The sequence below is a fragment of the Plasmodium coatneyi genome, chromosome 9 (genome assembly GCF_001680005.1).
Source record: "Plasmodium coatneyi strain Hackeri chromosome 9, complete sequence".
NCBI classification, from domain to species: Eukaryota; Apicomplexa; class Aconoidasida; order Haemosporida; family Plasmodiidae; genus Plasmodium; species Plasmodium coatneyi.
The window spans coordinates 975,381-982,758 of record NC_033564.1 but is presented as its reverse complement, the minus strand read 5'-3'; positions in this window follow the sequence as shown (position 1 = coordinate 982,758).

Below are 7,378 nucleotides of genomic sequence, written 5' to 3'. Positions count from 1 at the left end.
GCTGTAGCAGCTGTGGAAGGGGCAACAGCCACTTCAGAATGTCCATTATGTTGTGCTGCAGCTTTTTCTGCATGCTCTTCAGGACACTTTAAATATAATTTATCGTTAGAACCACACTGAGCACACTTACTTTGGAATTCCTTACAGTACTCATTAGTATGATCATTCCGGCAGGTCACACTTACTTCCTTATAGGCTGATTCAAGTTTCTTCAGATAGCTGCCATATTTTCCGGTGCACCCGAACCCACTTTCCTGGAACAGTTTATTTATATCTTCACGATCATGCCAATAGTCGAATATTAATTTTCTACGGTTGAATTCGTCCTTTTCAATAGTTCTGTCGCAAATGAGGTCGCACTCCTTACTCTTATACGTAGTCTTTATATTTTTACAGATCGGGGATAGAATACCCGCGGTGAACCCACTATCTCCTGGAATACTGAATAAGAGGTCCCCTATCCAATAGTACAGAAATTTGCAGCGTTCATCGTATAAGGGCTGCTCGCCCTTTTTCATGTTGGACATACAGCACCATGCTTTTACAACCTCTTCCTTATGTTCTTGAATACTGGTATGTCCGTCTAATTTTTCTTTCAATTCTTCGACCCAAGATTCTCCATCACAACCAGTACAACCGTCATTGAACTTACTATAGAAATTTTTGTGGGAAGGTAATTTGTTCAAATCATCCTGCTATGAATATAATTGAACAGGTGTATATATGTTTCTATATATATTATTTACTTCCCTAATTTTTATGGTGTGTGTTCAACACAAAGAATATTATATACATATCTACATGTGTATATATATATATATAGTTGTATGTATGTATATATATGTGTATAATTGTTCATGTTGTAACAAGGAAGGAAGAAAGGGGAAAGAGGGAGTGAACTCACCGGGAGTAGATCCTTAGAATCCGTCATGGTCTATATGTACACTTCTATGTATATATAATGGAATTTATGTTGGGAATTGAGAACACATATTCATTCCTATAGAATATATTTGTACAGTTCCTATTTGTTCCTTGGTTAAGAATGAACATGAATGTTCAAAATTTTCCCATTCTTAATAATACATACTGCTCTATTTTTTTGTGTGGCGATAACACATTATATACACATATATACACATATGCATGTGCATGTATTAGATGTATATCATTATCATATACGTGCACATTCAACTGCAATGAAATATTAATAAATTAATGTACATGAATAATAATGAAATGGAAGAGGAAAAGGAACGAGAGGCATAAAATATGAATTCCTCCATATACATTTTTCTTTTTTTCATTTATGTTATATTATTGCATTGTAAACCATTATTTGTACCCCTATAATATTTATGCAACTCATTCATTCATTCCTTCCGTATGGAATGTGCACATTCATCAATATTTAATGAAGGGGCATGAATTTATAATAGAAGTGAAAGATGGATGTAATGCATAGAACTGTATTAACTATGTATGAAGAGAAAAAACGTACGCGCACATCCCTATAATAATATTTTACAGTGTACATTTTATTATTTATGCTGTATTAGTAATAGTACTTTACATTACACCTCCGTTCCCGTTCCTTCTAATGTAGATTATATTTTATACCCTACAGTATTCCTCATTTTTAATTTTACTTTTTTCCTTTTCAGTTCATATTTGGGCAAGAACTAGGGAGGTTCAGGATGATTGAAAGAGGTTGGGAAGGTTCAGGAAAGTTAATGGAGGGGAGGCCTAAGAGGGGGGTTCCTACACATGCTCTTACCTTTTACGTGCATTCATCTAGAATATATATATGGAATGAACATACATATGTATTGTTATTATTCCCTTTAAGGAATTTATTTTATTATAGTGTATGGTCATGAATAATAAATAAAGGATGCGTGCACTTTACACGTAAATTATATACACGAATATATTTTCCTTTTTCCTTCGTTCGCATGCCTTTTTTCTCATTTGAACAATGTCAGTAAATACTACAGTTAAAGGACTAGTGAATATATATATAGAGAGAAAAATGGAAGAATAATGGGAGGCCAGGTACCTAAATTCAGTACTACTATCAACTTCTATACGTAGTGCCATGTTGGATCACTACTGCAGATGTTGTTTCCTATCACCACTTGCAATTGTTGCGATTGACAATATTGTTTCTATCACAGCAATGAGTACAATGATTGCAATTGTTGTTGTTGTTAGTAACCTGCCATATTGGACACAACCTGCCGTGTTGGACGCAGAAGTGTTCGTACATTATTCCTTCCCTCCACCCTTTACGTGACAGGAACATCTGTGCATGTTGCCTCATATTGCTCATAGTTGTGGGGAAATTTCTGGACAAAATATTTTATAGGAGTAGAACTTGAGTGTGCAAATGTTATGCAGAAACAGCGTACTACACCATGCATGCTAAGAGGTCACGCACACTGCCAACTACTTATCTCCCGTATTTTATTACATGTATCCTATAGAATTCCTTATATGAATACCCTTATAGTAATGTGTGTGGGAAATGCAACTTATGGTGCCGTACTTTCTAATTATATTTCCCCCACCTCGCCCTCCGTTAGGACACAACTAATACAGACCATTTAGCAGGGGATAAGTACAATGTGCGAGGGGTCCCTTTACTACAATTGCCGCGGAGGCAGGAATATTCTTCCTGCTACTATATTATTTATGAACGTACGTAAGTGCCATGAGCACACTCTTTTCCCCATGTGCAACATATTATTCACACTCGGAGGAAGCCGTATTATGAGCATGTATTATTATTACTGGAAGAGTATACATTACTACGCTGTGCATAATGTGTTGTTCCAGTGCCTATATATACGCAATACTCTATACGCAGTAACCCGAATTGCACGTATTTTTTTATGCATAGACATTCCAATGAACCACTTTGTGCGCCCCCATGGCGGCCACCACAATATACATATATATATTGGACATTTCCAAAGGAAAATTCCTTATAATTGTACTGTGTGTGTCCAACCCCGGCCCTACACATGAATTATGTTTTCGCCCTTCCCTTATGGGAACCTAACATTTACCCACTGAGGGAAGTTACTGCACGAAGTAGCAAAATATTTTTCCTTAAAAAGTAGGTGCACACCGAATGTACATATTTGCATGGAAAAAAAAGTGTAAGGGAAATTTTTCTAAGGGGACTAATTCTGCCCATAGGGTTCATATAAGGGACTTTATGCTGAAGTGACAGTACACTAAGTGTTCGTTAAGAGAAAATGGGACAATAGACGTCATTTGGAGGGGGGGAATGTGCTGTAATAGGGTTTTGCCCCCCTTTTAAGGCAGATAGGGATAGCAGAAACCTGGCACATTAATCCATAGGAAATATTCATAAGCATTTAAGTATGGTGAAAAAAAAAGTTGAGTACTTAATATAAAATAGGTATATGCACTGTATAAGAAAGCTTCCATAGAAATTTTAAGTGTAAAACATTTTTTTCTAATCCAAAGAACATAATTCTAAATTCTTCCCTTTTTTAAGGTGAAGAATAATATGTTAAAGGGAAATGAACAAATCACAGTAATAACAAAGTAATATAAGAATGAACAAACTCACACAATGAATAATAATATAAGAAAAAAGAAGGAAAAAGGAGAAGGAAAAAATAAATAAGGAATGTGCGCACGCACACAAAAATTTCACTTTTGAACAAAATATGAGCACATATATCTTTGTATTATACTCCCTTTCTCTATACTTGTATTGTTGGTATATATATTTCTCCACCGACCATAGATGAATGTGCACATTGTACGAAAAGGAAGAAGGGGAGGGAGAGAGGGTGCTCCTTTTTTTTTATTTGAATTATGCAATACGTGCATGTATTAACAATTTTCAATTAACTCCCCTTTAAACATAACAATAAAACATAAAAGTATGTAATACATGTGAAATTTTTCGTCAAAAAAAAAAAAAGGTGTGCTTATATGCACATAATAAGAGAGATGTGTACATAATAATGGAATATTCCGAGCATGCGTACACAGCTTAGAAATATAATGCATAGATACAAAGTTAACAAGGAGGAGTTTGACTCCTTCGATCCATTATTTTCTTATTCTTTGCTTGTTCATTCATTTGTACGCCCGTTCATATTCTTACCTTAAATTATATATACGTGCACATATTATGTAATGACTTTGATGTGTATGTGTGTATATGTAGTGTATTATTATTGCATTCCTTTGAGGGATGTTAAAGGATTACACATTTTTATGAAAAAAGGAGGGAAGAGTAGTGAAAAAATTTTGATATATATATATACATACAACTTCCAAATGGTGGGGCACCATTCTTCCCTTCAGAATATATAAGTGAAGAATGTCATATATATTTATATTCATTCTGCATGAATAAAAAAGAAAGCACCTTTCTGTATAAATTCTGTTATTTGCACAAAAATAAACAGTCAAAATGGTTCCGAAGGTAAAAACAGACTAAAGGTCCATTCCTTCCTTCTCCCAACATGGACACTTATATATATGATGTATATATAGTAATTTGTGCATAGTGCAGTAAATAATAATATAGGAAGGAACGTACACATGTGTACACGCACACATACTTCAATTCTATATATTTTCTTAGGGGAAGGAAGAGGAAGATACAGTTACATTACCCTCATGGGACATATATGCTGAATTCGAAAATGGAATAAGAGCAAAAAGGTGTACATTCCGAGGGGGGAGCCAGGGAAACAATAGTAAACTGGAACAGGATGTGAAAGGATCAGTAGAACCGTACGGAGGTCAAAATTGGAAATGGATCAAAGAAATTGCAGGGAACTGGTGCTACGCCTGTAACGGAAGATCAGGAGAGGACAATTTGTCGGATGATCAGCGTTGTACCTTCTTCTATTATTGGTTAGGTGATAAGGTAAGAGAGGCAGAATGGAAGGAGGACAGACAATTCTCAATGGTTATGAGTGCAATTTATAAGAAGCTGATGGAATTCGATTCTGGATGTAAGTGCACTCATATATACCCTTATATTAAAAAGGACAGGTTTGACCAGGCTAAAGTACTATATGATTGGTACTATAACTATAGTAAATTACATAATAACGACGACTGTAGTGATTATTGCAATAATAATGAAAAATGTAATGCCCCCTTCAAGAAAGCTGACTCAACATATACAAACTTAAGTGGAGCTTGCGGAAACAGTGGCGGAGAATTATATTGTGAGGATTTTAAGAACAAAAAAGGGGGGAGGGGGGAATATAAGAAACCACAAAAATTAGTCTGCCCTGCTTCAGAAAAACAACAGGTTAATTCTTATTTGAAATTTTATAAATATTATAAATATAATACTCTATACGTAATGTAATAAAGAAATATAAGAAATGTACACATGATAATATATTCACATCTATGTATATATTCCACTTCCTCCTCTTCAATTCTATATTTTTTTAGGGGGACGGAGACACAAGTAAATTACCTTCGGAGAAAATATATAGTGCGTTAGAGAGCGGAGTAGGAACAAGTTGTGCACTCAACGGAAGCAAAGGGAACAATAGGGAACTGGAAGGACAACTGAAAAATTCATTAACGTCGTACGGAGGGAATAAGTGGGATTGGATTGATAAAATTGTGCAAAACTACTGTGTAACTTGTAAGGGAACAGGGAGGGAAGAATTCGCTTCATTGTCCTATAGTGACCGTTATAGCTTCTTTTATTATTGGCTGGGCGATAAAGTAAAGGAAGAATCTAAGGAGGATAGCCATTTCAAATTGGCTATGAAGACAATTTATGATAAACTGCAGGATTCCATGTATAAATGTACGTGTAATAATATATACAATGGTATTAACAAAGAAAGGTTCGAAAAGGCTAAGAAGGTATTTGATTGGTACTTTGACTACAGTACTATAGAAAAGAGTGGGAAATGTAATGAATATTGCCCCAATAAAAAATGTAATGCTCCCTTCCAAAAAGCCAAATCAACGCATTCAGAGTTAATTTCAACTTGCATAAGCGAGGGCGGAGAATTATATTGTGAGAAGTTTAAAGCGAACTATCAGAAGGAGGGGGAATTTAAGGAACCGAAGGAACTGAAGTGCATTGCAGCTGCATCACCACCTTTAAGATCTGCATCAGGTAAGACAAAGAGAGCAAGAGGAGGTAGAACACATAATAACAAATATGCATAATTCGAAAGTATTATTACAGAGAAAAAATATATATACAGAAAAGGGAAAGTGCACCCACATCATGTCACTTTCTGCGACCTTCGATATGATTTAAACCACCCTTTTTTCTTACTTCCTTGTTAGTTGGAGGAGGTGGCGGAGCTCATAACCCTAGTTCTTCTCGACCTGGTTCTACAGGAACATGGAACCCAGGTTCTTCCGGTACCGGTTCTACGGGAAACCAGAACACTGGTAGTCCAAGACCAGGTTCTACTGGAACTTGGAACCCAGGTTCTTCTGGACACGGCAAACCACAGGGACCATCACAACAAGGTGGTAACAAACCCCAAGGTCCACCTCCCCCAGGAAAACCACAAGGACCACCACAACAGGGTGGTAATGGAGCACAGGGTCAAGCATCAGAGGACTCAACACTTTCAGCTCCTCTTGTTTCCTCTGAAGGAATGGACAGTAGCACTATTGGTGGTGGTGCTGCTGCTGGGGCAGCAGCAATAGGTTTACCGGCACTTGCTTTCTATCTATATAAGGTAAGTACAATTAACAGAAGAAATATATATAATAACACTTATTAATATTTACTGTCTATGTAAAAAAAGAGTGCATAGAACAAATGTAAAAAATGGAATATAAAAAATAAATGAATGCTTAAAATGTGAGCAGTAATTGTACATATATATATTCTGCGAACACATTCTCACCCTTGTCCATTCTTTTCTTTTATTTTCAGTATACTTCTATATTTTCCGACTTACGTAACACCTTCTTTGGAGGTGGAGGGGGAGAAAGGAGCAACAATGGAAGCAGAAGAAAAAAAAGATCATTAGTACGCAGGTTAAATAAGGAGAATGAAGATTCGACGTATGGCTCAACAACAGTAGATTCAGAACCTGACTTAACGGAGGAGGAGGATGATGATACTACAGAATATTCTACGTCATATTCTGTTCCATATATTAGATGAGTTCCTCTCATTCTAAAAGAAGGGAAAAAAAAAAAAAGAAGGAAAGAAAGTAATGGGAATAAAAAAATAATGGAGGGAAGGAACAGAATAAGCTGGAAATGAGAACATGCTGCTGATAATGTTCCATTGACGAAAGGTGGAAGCAACACCTAAGCAACAAACTATATGAGCAGTCCCATAGGAGAAATCGTTTAGCCATCAAATTGTGAATGC